General features: G+C 39.6%; 1 protein-coding gene across 8 annotated transcripts in view; it reads left to right on the top strand.

The window, feature by feature from the left end:
- The first annotated feature begins 653 nt into the window (after positions 1-653).
- Positions 654-17,958, top strand: part of nav3 (neuron navigator 3) — a 420,425-nt gene continuing 403,120 nt past the window's right edge. For 6 of the 8 annotated variants that reach the window (XM_042402528.1, XM_042402529.1, XM_042402530.1 and 3 more), the window contains exon 1: positions 654-965. The gene's annotated coding sequence lies outside the window, so the exon portion shown is untranslated. Of the gene's footprint in view, positions 966-9,844; positions 9,902-17,958 lie in introns of all 8 variants that reach the window. The other 2 variants (XM_042402532.1, XM_042402533.1) reach the window with 1 other exon arrangement.

A 17,958-nucleotide genomic window follows, 5' to 3' on the forward strand; every position in this document is an offset into this window, starting at 1 on the left:
TTCTATAACGAGACCTTGAACCAAAGAATCAGTCTGAAGCATCTCTACTTCTACTTAAAATTAAAAAGGACAAAGGCAAATGATGAAAATATGTGATTTAGACCGCCAATGTCACCCAAATGGTTCAAATTCCAAATGTTGATTTCCACTGATTCTACAAAATGTTAAGAGCTTCATGTGACTGACTTTCAAACTTTTGCCAATATACATCTCACTCTCAGAGCTAAAAAAAAAACACCCCAAAAACCCATTTGTATATTCCTCTGCTTAATCTCCTTTTGTGATAAACAAAGATTTTTAAAAAGAAAAATCGATCAGGGATAAGGCTTTAACCTGAATTCTAAGTCTCTAATACTTTGGGCATTTCATGTAGAATTAAACTTGTATGTGGGGATTTAAAACAGTATGAATATAGTAATTAATTCTCCAAGATTATTTATTTAAAATGTTGCTACGTTTTAGAACTACAAGCCATTTTATTTGGAATCCACTATGACCACGTCAGAGGATCTTATTCTGCTCTTTTCGATATTTTTGCCCTTTTAATCACATCAATAACAGTTGTTTTGCATTGCAGCCCAACACTGAAGGACCTCTGTGACCGTCCCCGTCATGAAGAACCCTCCCCACAAACCACCACTATCCGGGATTTGTCGTGCAACACTGCCACCCCGTGTCCGGCCGAGCAGCTGCACTCTCCCGCTGAGCGCTCAGACGGGCTTGGCGCTCCGTGGTCTGCAGGCTGCTGCTGCTTCCTCTCAGCCTGAACGGAGCTTTTTTCTCCCGCACATACCCGGGCTGACAGCCGCCGTGCCGTCCCCTCCGCTCTCAAGGAACATCTTTTAGGACACCTTAAACACCTTTTTCCGACGCTGTGCTTCCCCTCAAAGCCGCCGTGGTCTGCTTGTGTGAATAAAGAGCTGCGGTAAAGAGAGAGCCTCCCTCCTTCAGCTGCTAGATACCAGGTAAGACAATTTACCATTAATTTGCCATGAGAAATGTATGATTTTGCCACTAAGTAATGTGTTGCTGGTTTGTTAAGCGCTCAGAAAGGCTTGGGGGAGAATGAACAACAGATGATGCACAACATGGATTGTTCCAGATAGACTGCACCTGCTCTAATTGAGTGTGTCTGGTTGTTGGGTGTAAATATACAAACCACTTCTGCAAGGTACTGTCAGATCAACAAGGCGGTTTGGTAATGGGCGAGAAAGTGGTTGTTATTTATGAAGCAATGCTTAAATGTGTCCGCACAAATTGACAACTGTAAGTGAGTAAAAACGCAGACTAACTGGGGCTTACAGTTGGGGATCATTGTAAGGCAAACGACAGGAATCAGTCCCATATTTTTCCATTTTAAAAAACTCATCTTCATATAACTCAGATCAATTTGATGCTACTTACAGATCTGCATGCATGTTATACCACCATTACAATGGCTAAACTTACTGTTATCTAAAGTAAAGCTGGTGCAAACTGAGCTAAGGAGGATTGTACCCTCCACAAGGCTACATCTCTTGTGTCAACCTGTTTTTTTTGGTGTCCTGCCATTCCTGATAATGACAAAGTTTATGTGAAACTGCAGTAGACATGCACTCCTGGACTTTCAGACATCACAGCCAGCTCCATCCATCACAATGCCCCTCTGCTCCCTTTATGACATCTGGAGGCTGCCTCTAGGCTGACGATGCTCCGAGGTTTTACATTTATGTTGAAATATTACCTTAGGGAAACCATTGTCTGAGGTCTGTTTTTTATGAGATGCAGACATGGATTAGAGCTCTTCCTGATCTATTTAGTATCACTCACAGCCTGCTCTCATGAACGACTGGAACATTTTTAATAATAGATGGCTGAATAGATTCACTGGCTGCGGCATCGATTTTTGTCTGTATGAGGCTGTAAAGAGTTGTCTGATAAGAAACCAATCGGGGCATATTTTCTATTATCAAAAAAATCCATATCAATCATACAGTAAATTCTCAAATGGATTGCATATAAATGTTATAGCAAAACTAAGTCCCTATAGGAAAGAGGAACTAATTAAACTCTTGGAAAATTTTAGTAATTTTTAATCTTGGTTGGAATAGAATACATAAAAGCATATTCCTTAAGCTTCTTTTGATTTCATGAAAAGAAGATGTAGCTCTTGTCATGTCCCACTCTTTATATTTGTTCCAGAGAATAATAAAGGCTTCTTTATTGCCCTAATTGAATTACACGCCCAAGTCAGGCTCACCAATTATTTCCTTGATTGTGTAACAAGTGAGATGCTGCGGCATCTGGTGTCCCCATCCCACAGGACCAGTGTAAGGCCAGAGCTGGCTGTGGGCCCATTGATGGCATTAACCCCCTCATTCATTCAACCAGAAGCTGCAGAATTGAGAGGGCTCAGGATTTCATCCCCAGGGAATACTAATAACCTTACCAGAGTGATTTGTCTAAGCCTTTCTCACCATCAACCCAGTAGGCAGGCATGATGGCATGCCAGGACTCTGCAGTCGTGTTGGGGGTAGATGTAGTCTGCTAGGGTGAATAGGGCTGCCTAAGTAAGCACTTTGATTAGCCCAAGAGAAGTCATTAACTCTGGTGAATGTTGCTCTAAAGACCAGTAGGTAGACTGTGATTGCCAAGTCAGGCTTTTTTTCACTATGCTTTTAACAGGACTTTAGTGTTTGGGTCTGATTTGGTCTTTGCTTCTAACAGATGCTGACTTAAGTTTTTTCAGCCTTTAAACATTTTTGATGATACATTTTCCCCTACCCCTTCTTCCTTTTTGTTCTTTAAGTAGTACCTTTCTAATCCCCTTCAAAAAACATGTGTCCCAGCGCTTCTCCCTTTCCTGGAAACATTTAGTAGAGCAGTCATCTAATGTCAGTGTCCAGAGCCTCCTGCGCTGCTTCCTGGATTTCTTCCACTGTGGCAAATCTTCTCCCTTTCTGTCCTAATTTTAGTTTCACCAAGCTTTAAGCATACGCTACCTAGCAACACATGTGATAGCTACACCCTAATCCAAATAAACAGATATCTGCATATGAATGCAGAATCTGTAGGCAATGGAACAAGATTTTAGTGCTGTACATTTACTGCCAGACTGACAACTCACTACTAACCTTTTCCTCTGCTCTGCTTGCATTCACCATCACTTTTCTGCCGCTCACTCTCACTTAACTACTCACTTGCTTACGCACTGCCCTATTCCTTAAAGGGAGATACGCTACCAGGCTTTTCACAGGCAACAACATAGAGGTTTCTGGTTTCAGTTTGTAGTCTGTTTGTAGTCTGAGTAGTATTGACCAATCACATTTGAGTGGGCTTTGATTGCATGCAGGTAAACAGTCCATGCGGAGAGCAAAAGAGGTGGAACGCATGGGCCAAAATGCAATGTTGGAACCCATTGGCTATCATCTGATGACAATTTAGCTTTTTATTAGCTTTTTTTTTTTACATTTATCTGTATTCATATGCATCTATCTGTTTATAGACATCAGCCAAAATGTTATCTGGACTGTCTCAAGTTGCTAAGAAGAGGAAGTCTTGGCCCAGATATCTGTTATCCAGATATCTGCTTGCTACAATGGAACCCCGAAATATTGGCCGTTGCCTCCAGAGGCCAAATCGTTACCAGACAGATAGGCGATGGGTTCCGATATTGACTACACCCTAAAACCATGCTATCGATGGGTTCCAGGAATTTTAGTCTCCCCCCTCATATGTTCAATTATCAGTCCAATCTCATGTCTTATCCTGCAGATACATCTAGTCCTTTTTTTCAAAGCCCTTAAAACACTCCATTTTCCAGAGAAGGATCAAAACTACTTCTAAACAAAGGCTGTTTGTTTTTCAAAAAATCAAGTTTGAATGAACAAGAATTAACATGAAATATCTTCAGACTATTTTGAAAGTAGCCTAACCCTAAACTACATTGCAGAAATGATATTCCATTCATTTACGACAGCTCTTTTCTTGACTCCCAAGCTAACGTTACTATATGATTATCTGTTTACCACAGCTTGCTAGTTTATACAGCTTTAACCCTAACCCTTTTTTCGGTTTTACGTTAGCAAAGAGGAACAAAAATGAAAATAGCCCATTACTGATTGGGCAACAGTGCGTGCAGTGAATCTGCTGGACATTACATTTTAGGAACACCCCTACACTGGAGTACAAGGCGCTTTTTTCCTACATTTGAGTGGTAGTTTCAATTTCAAATAAAAAGTGATACCTCTTTTCTAGACTAAATGGTTTTTAATGAATTATGTTTTGGTCTATGATCTGGCTTAACCATGCCCATCTTTTACATTTGGAAAGACAAATACTTTTTATTGGCATTGTCCGTTTTGTATCAAATTTGATGTGCTCTGGTTTCTGTCTTGACATCATCTCAACGCTGTTTAGATGTGGTCTTGGCTTTGAATTCGAGCAGAGCTGCTCTTTGATTTGACTTGGCTTAGACTAGGGTCCTCTTCTCTAGAGCTCTGGCTCTACTGGCTTTGAATCTGACATTTTTGTCAGTTTTCTGCTTTCTCTTTGTAATGATTCAACTTTCACTAAGTTGCTTTTAAGTATTTCTGTCCAAGCACTCAGGCTTTGTATTGAACTCTTTTACTACTGGCTGAAATATGTCTGTAGGTTTGAGTTTAAAAAATGGCCCAGTACCAAAAGCTGTATTAAAATGCCTGGTCAGATTAGCAATCATGATAACTTAAGCAAATTTCTTGTACGCTGCTTGAGTTTAGACATTTGAGATGTCTCATCTCTCAAAGTAAAGTATAGAAAAAAGGGTTGAAAACTCTATTGTACTGGCACTAGTATCAAAGTTTAATTTCATACATTCTCTGTCTTTGTTTCCTCCCTTCTCTTTCATGTCACTGCTTTCATTTTACAACTTCTTTTTGTGCCCTTGGGGTCGTGTCTGTGTTGGATCACAAGGGTAGCGTTTCACTGAGATCAATGACGGCTGAAGATATTGCATATAAAGTGTCAGATTAAATTAGGACGAACCTCTGCAGATGAGGGTTTAACGGCCTTGATGGAGAGCAGCGACAGGCTCTCCCATCAGCATCGATTAGCTCCATTGTCATTTTAAGGGGGAGACTTGTTTGATTAATTGGACCCTAAGTAGTACCTGGAGGGATTCCATCTGATGCTCTCATGGATTAATAATTTGTTTTTTTCAAAACTGACTAATCAATTTATGAGCATTGTTATGCTATGTCATACATTGTTCTGACTTGCAGTGAATCTGGGCTAACCCATTAAAGTCTGCTGTTTGCAAACTACTTGTGGATGCTCAAAGACTTGTCTGCAAAGCATTTTTGACAGCAAAGACTCAATTAAAAGCTGTTACAAAAAGGAGCGTAGAGGACAAAAGCACTGTAATCAAACCAGAGAGATGAGGAAACAAATGACTTTCTTCTTTTTACAGGAGTGGGGAAAAACTTGCTTGTGTCTCCAGACAGAGAGAATAGGGAATAATGAGACACAAGGGAGGGTAGGAGGGGAGATTATTTGTCACTATTGAGTGTTCAGGACAGAGAGCTTCATGACATTGATGGCCTGTGAAGGTGCTCTTAGAGGAAGCTGAATGAACTTGTCATGACAGATAGCGCACTGTGTACCTGAGCAGCCCGGAGCTTGTGGGTAGATTCTCCAGTACGGTGAGTGAGTGTCAGGTTGCTGGTGAAAATGAAGATTTAGACTCCCTGAAATCCTCCCTCAGGCGAAGCAGTATCGGAAGGGAATAAGTAAGGTTGAGTCAAATTAAACTTCTCAGGCACTTTGTTTTTTTGTTTTTTGCAGTTTCTGAGTAATGTGATACTTTCTCTACATAGTGAAACAACACCAATGGTATACAGCTAAGCTAGCAGCTCTGTGAGACTGTATGCAGGCAGCTAAATGCTAATGTCAGCATGCTGACATGTTCACAATGACAATATTAACATGCTTACACTTATGATGAACATGGTTACCATGTTCACCATCTTAGTTCAGTGTGTTATAATGCCACCATTTGCTAATTAACACTACATACAAAGTACAGCTGAGGCTGATTGGAATGTCATTAGTTTTGCAGTTATTTGGTAATAAAACCAAAATGTTGAACAAAGTGAAATTTTGACGTGATGATGGCGGTAGATTAAAAGTCAGAGGATCACCAGAGTTATTATAACTCCAAATTGACAGTCCATTTAGCTGATGTTGAAACATTTGACTCAAAAGTCTGCGATTCATCAAACTCATTAAGATTCAACCTCTAGGATCTATGAATGTCTGCATAAAATTTTGTGTTGATTTTTAAACAAGGAGATGGCAAGATCCTAGTGACTTCTGGCGTGTCACATTTTTCACTTATCCAGTGACATGAATTAGTGAAAAATTTGACTTGCCAGAATACAGAAGTTACTAGGATTCATCCTCTAGGCTGCATAATTATGTATACCAAATTTTGTGGCAATCAATCCATCCATGCGGTAGTTATTTCTTCAGCTGGATATTTCAGTCTAGAAAATACGGCATTAATATTGATATGTACAATGATTGTTTGTGTTGTTTTCCTATCATCATCTCCTCTTGCTTTCTGTTATATGGGGTTGGTTATACTGCACACGTGCACCTTACCGATGCAGGACTTTTGGTGATTGAGTTTGAAAGATCCGATTGTGATATATTGACTGATGACATTGGCTATTTTATTTGCCTTTTTTTAAAAAAAATTGTGACCAACAAAAAGTACTGGGCAGGATGTTTTGCAGTTGAAGAGTAGGCTCGCCACTACCCAGACAGTGGTGGCACTGTGTCAGTACATATGGTTGTCGTCTCTGTGCTTCAGTTTCGTTTCATTTGTCAGCTGACATGTATGCCGATGTCAACATATCTGTGTAAGCAGGAGTTTGCATGTGAGTATGTATGTGCACATACAGATATGTATATGTACTGTAGGGTAATACTCTGATGGTGGTAATGATAATCATTTTGGGGCATGAGGAGTCTAGGTCTGTGAGCAGTTTTGCAAGGCTGAAGAGAATGGACTCACAGTGGACCAACTTCCCCCTGAGGCTATGGAGGTGACCCAAAGCAAGGGCTATTACAATTCTATGCTACAATCTCATCACTATAAGGGAAAAGGACAGGGATAAAAATTGTATATAAATACAACAATCATGCCATCATAAGCACCCCTTCCTGGTAATGGTATATCAGTGTTTCCCCTATATTCATTTCAGCTGTGTGTTGCTGCAGATTTATGGTGGTTGAGCAAGTAGAGCGAACGGCGGAAAAGTGACGGTGATTTCAAGCGGAGCAGAGGAAAAGGTTAGCAGTAAGTTGTCAGTCTGTCAGTAAATGTACAGTACAGACTACAATGTGTCAGTTAATAAATGCTGCAGCTTCTCGAGACCAAGAAAAGCCTTGTGTGTTGCTTCCCCAATTGCTGGAAAGGTAAAGGGAGTTGGTCCCAAAGTTGGTGACAATAGGTTAGCCTAACCTGACCAGACTAACTTAAGGTGGACTGATCTTTAAGGTAGACCAGTTATTCTCATTTTACTGTCAAGCTCAGCCTGACTACTGTGTCTCTCCCGAGTTTTGCTTACCACCATTGGCCAGTGTCTCTTTTAACCTTTACTAGTCCAACACAGCATTCATTTTCTTTCCCAGCAAACATCCCACTTCATATTCACACAATATGCTGAATATGGAGCTGTTGAGTGGGAACATGTTCTTCGACTGTTTGACCGCACCACCAGGGTAGCTGAGGGGGGGCCTCAGTGGTTTGTTTCTTTCTCAAACTAAATTTTCTCAGCCAATCTGGGGATATTCACTGTGAACCTTTTGACTACCATTACATTTACTATTTTTTTTTCTGATAGGCTAATTTCTTTACAGTGCAAAGTTGGTCTTGTAATTGAGATAAAACACATAAAATATGGAATTTGGTCCACTGTGACTGGCAGCCTCAGCTGTAACTTTCACAGTTAAAGTGTCATTGTATCAATTAAATGCTCTAAATGCTTCCATCACTCTCAGGCAAACTGCCGTTTTGCGTTACATTACTTCTGATTACTTTGCTGCCCAAAATGTCAGCGATGTGGCAGGAACAAGCTACAATTGAGCGGCTACAAGAAAATAAAAGATGAAAGCGGACTTGAAGCTTGAAGCTGCATAGGAAGAGATAAGAACCTGGATCTATCTATCCGTGTGTAGTAAGTGTATCAGTGGGCCAAGTGGATCTTTTTTTCAGTCCTGACTCCTGCTAATGTGTTAATATGAAACATCCCCACTGTGCACCACACAAATAGCATGAATCTGCATTTCTATGTCATTTGCCACAAGATTGATCACCCATCAGTTTGAATGTGGCAGGCTGAGTGCAAGGTAAGGAGAAATATTCTCACTTGGTTCTTATTTACATCAGGCTCATTCATCTCGCCTCTCATCTAAGCTGAGTTTGACATTGAAATGTGTGTGTTTTAAACACAGAGAAAGGAGACTTGGATAAGTGTCGTACCGTTTTTTCTCTCCCTTTTTTAGGGGGGATTCAGAAATGATGAATGGCATTGCGGTTTAATGATCTTGTAGCAGAAAGGCAAGTGCTGAAGTAGGCACATTACATGCTAACGGCAGGAAGATGAAGATAGGCTTTTTCCAGAACCCTGCAGCAGTCACATGAAAAGCCTCTACCTCATTTAAAGGAGTAAAAGGGGTCTGATACTTATGGGGCTGCCCCGCTATAGTAACATTACTATAGGCTATGGGGCTTTTTGGAAACAAATGACTGTTTCTTTATTTGTTTCTTCACTGTCCCCCTCCTCCCCCCCAAACACACACACAAGTGTACGCCACCCCTCACAGTATGCCAAGGCAACATTAATTCAGCACACTGTGTCAATGGACAATGACAAATAGTCACTGTGCCCTTCTAGTGTGTAGTGCCCTCCTAATTAGAAAACAGAATATGAAACTCACCAAAATAAAAGAGTACGTCAACAATAGGTTATCAGCCAAGTAGGCAGGAATGTATATTGTGTACAAATTGTGTGATGGTTGCACTTTCAGTAGCCACCAGATTTGACCAGTCTCGTCTGTTTAACCTGTGACTATCAGTGTGGAATACTGCAATGAGATGCAGCGTTTCCTCTCAAAGAAGCAAACATTTGAAGATATTAATTTCAGAAAAAAACAAGTGATGTTGCCTTGATGCAAAATATAAACGACGTTGATAACACAGTAATGCAGTTTGACAAATTGTGTATTAAATACAGGCTTTCTGACTGATTGGGGCAGCATGGTGGTGCAGGATGTATTAGAAGAACGTATAATACATCCATAATCAAAGTGCATTAGTGGTTGGGCCACATTTTCTACTGACAGTATGACAAATCCGTCATGAAACATATTCAGCCTAACTTTAAGAAAGGTGACAGCTTCATGCTGGCGACACAGTTTCATTTACAAACTTAATAAGACAAAAAAAAATCTGAATATTTAATAAAATTGTAATTAAAGTAAAATTAATAAGGAATTAGCAAGCACACCTATGTGTTCTCTTGGCGTTTTCAACAGCTGCCATCATTACGGGCAACCATGACACACTCGGCTGAAAGTCGCCAGTTAACACGGTCAGTTCAACTGCTGATGTGTTCATCTCATTGTGCACAAACTCCCAAAATTGAATCACTTTTGCCATAAAGCTCTCCTCCAAGTCCATGTGATATTTGTGTCCTTTTCTATGTCTTTACCTTGACAAGCAAACACAACTAGCCATTGAAGTGGATGAAAACTTTTGCTGCTGCACCGTGCTGCCAAGTTCAAATACAACATAATGACATAAATCATGTTTTTACAGAGTGTTGAAGCACAGCAAGAGGATTTACTCCTCATCACGTCTGCCCCCGGATCACAGGTAGCTTACTCTCCTACATTGTGTTTACTGTGGGGTTTTTCTTGTTTTTTTTTAAGCGCACGTCTCGAGAGGCCCCTGGAGGCCCAAGGCCCAGGTCTTAAGCCCTGGTAAGCCCGTGTATTAATGCACTACTGCCCACACCCATCCATACAAATCAACCCTCCCCTGGTAACTACATCTGCCTTCTTTTTTTGTATTATGAACACGTACCAGTAGCAGAATTTGGCACATTCGCGTTAGGGTTTGTCACACTCATGTCGTGCCCCAACACACTCATCCAAACACCTACAGTATTCTAGGAAATTAACGGTCCTAATTTACATTTTACAGCACTCTTTTCGTTTATGTAATCCCCACATCTTCTACATGAAGCACTGTGCTGCTCTCTCATGGCACAACTACTCCACATCACAGGTTTTTATCACGTCAGCTGAGAGCTTCATTCCCAATTAGGATGACATCTTTATTTGGATCTTGAACTTGGTTGTTGGTGATGTTCAAAGGCCCATGAACACATTTCATTAACCTAGTTTCTTCTCCTTGTGCCTTCTGTCTTTCTCAGTATGTTAAGGTAGCAAAACCCAAAGACTTTGGGAAACCCTAATCTGCTCCCTCTGCATTTGTCTGTTGCACAATGTAACATGTCATTATGAAAGAATTAAATTCTCTCCGTGCCCCTGAGGAGACCTCAGAGCTCTGGATTGTGTTCGGTATTGTTTGTACGTGCAAGTTTGTATATGAAATTAGTGTTTGGATTCACTTCTGCTCAGGCAACTAGCTGTGTATGTGTGTGTGTGTGTGTGTGTGTGTGTGTGTGTGATTCTTCTCATATAACTGGTAGTGGTGTATGTGTGCATGCGTGTCTCGGGGAAGATTTGGCCGCATCCCCGGCCAGAGAATGTTGCTGACACAAAGAGAAGGCAACCGCTTTTTGTCCTCGTACAACAATCAGCATGGCATCAATCGTACCATCAAAGTGGTGGTGAGTTAGTGCTAGGGGTTAGCCGCGGGTAAACCGAACAGGGCTCGCATGAATCATGAGGTTTGGGGGTTATATGAGTTCACTTTAGTTTAGCAACGCCACATGTTGATGTTTCAATGTAGATTTCGAAACGTGAGCTGTGCTGTAGGTGGATGCAAAACCTCTCGATCTGTGTTAAGAGTTGAACATCTCAAGGCTACATGGAAAATCACTGATCTGCTTGCTCAAAGTCTCAGATGTTATATAAGTCTCACTGCTGTATGGTAGCGCACACTCCATCTGTAATATTGTTTTCTACAATGACAGTATGGAAAGCCACAATTTTTCAGTGTAGAGTAAATTGAAGTAGCTCACACATGGGACAAAGATTGGTGGGATAATGACCTTATTTTTGTGAGGCACTGTCTGAAAGAAGCAACATGTTCAGAATGCATACAGCATTCTCCACTAATAAACCCTCTGATAGGGTTCAACGATTTGGGGAAATTATAATTATGATTTTATGACCAATAATTTTCTATGAATTAAACTCCAGGCCTGTATTTGTGGTCTACACAGTATTAAACAAAATAAGTTTGTGCCAAGTATTATCACAATTGTATCATATTTCTGCATTAAGAGAATCTTAAAAAATAAGGCAGCTGCTTCTTGTTGAGGTTCCTCCCAGGGTTCAGTTAGGGTTCAAACCAGTCAGAAAAGCCAACTCATGTAATCTTCTTGGTTTCTTCAGAATATTTATCAATGTAACCCATTTTTTAGGTTAAAGCATTAGAGATATAGTTTACAGGACTTTCTTGTGAGTAATGTGTGATAACGTTTTGATATCTGATGACCAATGATGCCATTGACTGCTCTGCACTGCTAAAGCTAACCTCAATGTGAGCTTCACAGTGGGACACACCTGATGGACTTGATGCTGAACCGTCACAGTGACAAGCATAAAACAATGATATGAATGTGCTATGATTTCTTAAATGTTTCATTGAGAGATTCAGACAACTTACCAGCTGTCTGTCGTTGACACTTGACAACTACCAAGCTACCTGCTTGCTGTTTAAAATAGATAGAGGCAATCATCTACATGTAGAAAAAAACTGTCCACTTTAGTCTTATTCTGAATATCAGAATTATATAGCGATGTTCCTCCAACTTCACTGTCTTTGACTGAATGTAAATGATACAGACACAGGCTGTAGAGCATATTAACCAGATAACAGCCAAAGGCTTCTTTTATGTTTAACCAACTCACAGAATTAATGTTAAACTGAAGTAATTTGCCAGTGACAGTTATAGTTACAGTCATTGTCACCTATGAAATCAACAGTTGCCAGCTTCAACTTGTTAAAACTTGTTTGGACACTGTTAATTATATAAATACTAATACAATTCCAGATATTTGCTCTTTTAAAAAATGTGAAAAACGTAGTCAACCCATCCATAGCAAAATCATTATCAGAATCACTTAATTCAGGGAGCTATAAAAATACAGGTTTTGGTGATGTTTTGGAACAATTCATATTGCAGTGTCTATCAAGTTATATATAACAGTCCACTCGGGTAATGTGGCTGTATTTGCTTTAAAGATGTGAAAATGGCACAAATACAGCATTTCCATGATGCCCAGGGGCAGCAACTCATGCATACAGAATGAACTCTAGTTTGTTTATCATTTCCCCTCTCATTTCAATGGTATTGCTGCTAATGTCCTCTGGGTCCAGATGACACTGCAAACCCTTTAATCACCGACTGTTACACACACATCTGCACACACGCACGCTCATTCACACATCACACGGCAAAGAATCTCGTCCAATTACCGATTCGGCATCAATTATTTTCCCAGGCACTGTGCTCGTCAGAAGATACTCATTGCAATTAGTCTCCCCTGCTTTGTTAGTGATCGAATTGACAGCCTGTATGTGCAATCACTATGGATACAGGACAGACAGATTTTGCACGCGTCACTGTCTGATGGGGTTTGAGATTATTATGTTGAAATTGCCATGCGTGCACCGTGACTTGAGCGTGTTGTGACCTAATAGACTGGTGGTCAGTCGTTGATCTGTGTGTAATACGTTCAGAAGTTGCAATGAGATCTAATTTATGTGCACTATTTGATTCCTGGGATGTTAGATGTACTCTAGGCTTACTTTGCTTTTCAAGGACAGTTAATAGAAGCTCTTAGTTGGTGTCTAATTTAGTTTGCTGTAACAAACAAGACAAATCTACTTAGCCAGATTTTTTAAATAAACAGCAAATCATAAAACAATCTTATGAAATACATCGGAATTTCTCTAAGGAAATTAGTTCTATATAAATGAACACGGCATGAAAGACTGTGCTCCTCTTTGAATACTTCACCACATGGGAACACTGACTAACTGCATGAGTGTTAGTAATGTGACAAAAAGAGGAATGCTGTTAAAGAGGCAATTTATATTTTATATACACAGCCTTTAATCATTCCCACACATTATTGAAGCCTTGAAGCTCCGGATGTGATTTCTTACCAGTCTGATACAGTATAGAGTGCCAATCCATTTCCAATGGAAGTTTTCAAAATGACTTGACAAAAAGTGCAGAAATGTCAAAATCTATATGGTTAGAAAAACTTCCTGGTATAAACTCTGGCAATGTTAGCTAACAGCGAAAGTCATTATCAGCACTGCTGATTTCACACTAAAGGCATAACACTTCCTTAACATGTATTATAAGACACATGGAAGAAGCAGCAAAGCAGTTGCTTATATTCCCCCAACTACATATTTTTTGACCTAATAAGCTGCACAACTTCATTTTTTTGCTGCCCTAAATTTTTGTTGAAAGTATGTAAGTCACAGTTTTCCATTATTAGTTATACATGTAGTTTGTTGACTCCGGTTTTGTGATTAGATAGATATTTTGCTTTACATGTAAATTGACTGATTTGTTTGTAAGCAGTGAATTAGTTAACATTTTTAACCTTTTTTTTAGTCAGCTTGTCAAGAACAGATTTTCAGCAAAGCAAATAACATAACTATCATGACTAGCTTTTGCTGAATAGATTTGTGACAAGTTTAATTACAGAAAGGCAGTGATGTTAGTTGAGCAGTGACTATTAGCCTACTTACCAAGCAGAAACATAAAAGAATCACATCTGCTGAATTCTGTTGAAGCCTGAGTAGAAATTGGGAGAAAAAGCAGTCAGCTGTCCTCAGACACTGTTGCTCAAGAGTTGAGAACGTCCAATACGCTGGGGGGTGTTACATATGTGAAAGTTCTCTATAAAGAACATGAGCATGAACTTATGTGGCCTCAGAAGTGAATTCCTTACTCTAGCTATTTGGTTACAAAGGCAATAGAACCACTAACATTAGTGCTTTGCTCTACTTCCTTTTCAAAAGTCCTTGGATTGATTCCTTTATTGTAATTGCCTCTAACAATACATAATGAAGCAATTATGAGCTGTTTGGTTTCTTAACACACCATGGCTTGACTGTAAACCACCATATTAGACCACACGTTAACTAAAGACAGCAGAGAAAGAACAGAGGGAGGGAGATGGTGATGGGGGGGGGGGTTGATGTAGAGGAAGCCTCTGCCAAGTGGGAACATGCCAGCACTTAACAATCTGGCCTGCTGATACGTTTCTTTGGTCAGGGAGTTAATAAACAATGGTACAGACCTCCAACGGTGATAAAATCCTTTCTTACTAACCCCCTTTTCTCTCTCACGGTGTCCATCTTTCCTTAACTTGTGTTCTATTCATTGATCATTGATCCATTTCGGATCGAAGTTTGCTTTTTAGATAGTGTGGTCCCCTGCTGATGGGATAGAAATGAAAGCAAGACTTGTTCAGCAGCTTCAAAGGCATCAGTGTGTAAAACATACAATGAAATCAGATATTGAATTTTGGGTGTCAACAGCTTCAATTCAGGTTGACTGAACCCTCGCTGTTGCACTCAGTTGGTTTCTTCTAATAATGTTGATGTTGGAAATGAGTCGAAAAAAAGATTAGATTAACAAAAATCTGGCAAAAAACTATTTTGATAATCTATTTAAAATGTTTGCTTGATAAACAACAAACGATAAACATTCTCTGGTTGCACACTTGCACACAGGGGATTTGTTGCTTTCTTTTGATTATTGTAAGTTGAATGTGGGGTTTAGACTGTTGGTCAACAAGCAATTTGAAGAAATAGTTAGACATTTGGGAAATACGCTATTTCTCTTTCTCACCAAGAGGTAGATGAGAAGATTATAGATAGATAGAGATACCACACTCAGATAAAGAGTGGTATTGATCTTCTCATCTAACTCTCAGCAAGAAAGCAAAGTGTATTTCCCAAAATGTTGAACTATTCATTTAAATGTCTCTACTTCTCTTGAAGCCTATGGTTGACTTTTTTCTATTTTTTTTTTTTTTTTGCCTGTGACTCATTAACTGACAACTAAAAGTCTGTCAGAGTGCTTTCATTCTTAAGAATTTCTGCTGAAATTCCACAGAGGACCACAGTGAAAATAAGACTTCTCTGTCTTGAGGTTTTCTATATATGCTTTTATGGGCATCCAAAACACTAACCCAGAATATACTAATATAAACTGACTCCTGTAAATGTTCTCTCTTTCAATCTGTCTTCCTCTGTCTCTCCAGTTTTTCTGGTGCATGACCAAACACACTTGCACGGATGGTTGAAGCGAATGCGCAGATCAATCCATTGCCGCGGCAAGCACTGGTTAGACATGGTGGCTGGAGCCTAATATTAGATATTTCAGTGATGACATTTTATGCACGAAACTGAGAGGAATGTGCTTGAAAATCAGGTGACTGCTGAATCGTCTCAAGCTGTGAGTCATGCACATGGTGTAAATATAAAAATGTAAATGTAACATGGAAAGCTCTTGTGCTGGTGGTTACTTATGTCATTTAGCTGCTCTTGCCCCCACAGGCCTTCGTGGTTCTGTCTTTAGTGGGTTTTGGAAATCACTCACTTGCCTTTTACTTCTCTCTTTTTTTTTTGTGCTGTTGAGGCCGAATGGTTGAGTGAGACGCTTTCCATTACCGTATGCTGTCACCACACACACATTTTTGATGCCAGGCAGATTTTTTTCCCCACACTGTAAATCACGCAATGAACCAGTAAGAACCAACAAATGCCAACAAAGATGCAATGTCTTATACATACCCATTATACTATATGTAGACGGTAGATGATAAGCCGTCATTACTGCATTGGCATCTCACTTATAGACCCTTGTATAACACTAATGTATGTAAAGGAATTCACCTTATGAGTGCCTTTGCTCAGACATCTGTCCAGTATATCCTGTAGAATCTGTTACCTGTTGAAAATACAATTGAATGCTATTGAAATGAAAGTTATAAGAGAAGCTTAAACTTATCAACGTAATTTAGTAAAGTTGTAATAACTGGTGTTATCAGTTGCTCAAAAGCAAAAAACCAACAAGCCTCTCATCCATAAAATCAATGTGACAAATTAATCACCATTAAATCCTCTTGTTTGACAAAGGACCTACCAAGGAGCACTAAAGACAGTAACTTGCCTACATGAGGTAGTTTGCCTGTTATACCAGTTATATATGTATAACTAATTTCAAGCTTGTGTTAGGCTGAATAACTTCCACATGAACACAGGCTACTCTTTGATTCATCTAAACATTTCTGCTTTCATTGTCAGTGTAAATGTGTTCAGTTTGACTGTGGCACAGCAGTAATGGCAGCATCGCCAGTGAACCCATAAATCAGCCAACGGAATAGTCTATTTCTATAAACATAATATTTCTTCACAAACAAAAGCACCTTCTTTGTTGTTTGTGTCTTTTCATTTCTTTTTTATAACACACATAGTGTTATCTTGCCATGCAGTTAGGTTTGGTCTTATTTTCTTAGGTTTTGAGAAATCTTCCGTCTCCAATCCAATAGAATGGAGGTAATTTGAATCCAATTTGTGGTGCTCAGCACTGACAATTTACATTTTAAAAGAACAGCAGTGTCATTCCAGAAACAGTGACACAGTTACTTTTTATTAGAGCTGTTTTTTTTTTACTGAAGAAATGGTGGCACTAAAAACTGCATGGTGAGGTCTGTGGAACATCCAGAGTTATCAGGAGACTTTCACTGCTTTTTGTGATACTGTAGTAATTAGATGCCATTCGCCTCCATTGTATTGTGTGGATTTCTATAAAACCTGGAGAAATCAAACCAGCTGTGAGATCATGTTTTCGGTGATTTGAACTGATCCATTTGAAACGTTAAGTTTACCTAAAGGAGAATTTGTTCACACCTGGTTGTTTGATCATTTTGGGCATCTCAGTCAGTATCTTAGCATCAGCAACTCCACCAGTACAAGAATCAAGAAAAAGAAGACTTTAGAGATAATTTCCCTTCCAGTCGCCAACAAAATTGTAATGGTCTTAGAAACCAGGATGTAATCTATACTAACAGCCTGGGAATATGCAGTCATGGGTTGTACCATCTTAAAGCACTTGAGCTCCAGAATCATTTTGGAGTTACTAAATGTTGCAGAAATGACATACCGTACGTGGATCATCCTTTAGGAAACCCCCTCATTTTGAAATGGAGGGTCACTAATTATCCTGGAAAACTGCATTTGCAGTAACCATGTAATTGCAGTGTTTCTGCAGTTTACTAATGTCAGGTTTGGCCAGAGGTGTAGAATATCTGACCAGACATTTGCCTGGACTTTCCTCGTCGTGAATCATCATCACATGGGTCTGTGGTGTCTTGTGTTATCTGTAATGTTCCACTCTTTAAACCCATTGCCTGATTCACTATTTTACCCTCAGCTCTCCTTGATTTCAACCCTCTATCCTTTTATGTTCACTCTTTTTAACTACTTACTCTTATTCAGCCTGCAACCATGCTGGTTATTATATTCATTAGTATCGAGCTCCATGTGCACCCCAGGAGCTCATGTTATTTTGGAAAAAGATGGAGGGATTGTGCAGCAGGCGAAGCAGTGATTTTGATCACTGACTCTGCAGGCCTTGTCAAAGACATCACTTCTTCGCTTTTTATTTATTTATTTTTTCATAGCCAGATAATCAAATTAGT

Source organism: Thunnus maccoyii, chromosome 23 (assembly GCF_910596095.1).
Source record: "Thunnus maccoyii chromosome 23, fThuMac1.1, whole genome shotgun sequence".
In the NCBI taxonomy this organism is placed as follows: Eukaryota; Metazoa; Chordata; class Actinopteri; order Scombriformes; family Scombridae; genus Thunnus; species Thunnus maccoyii.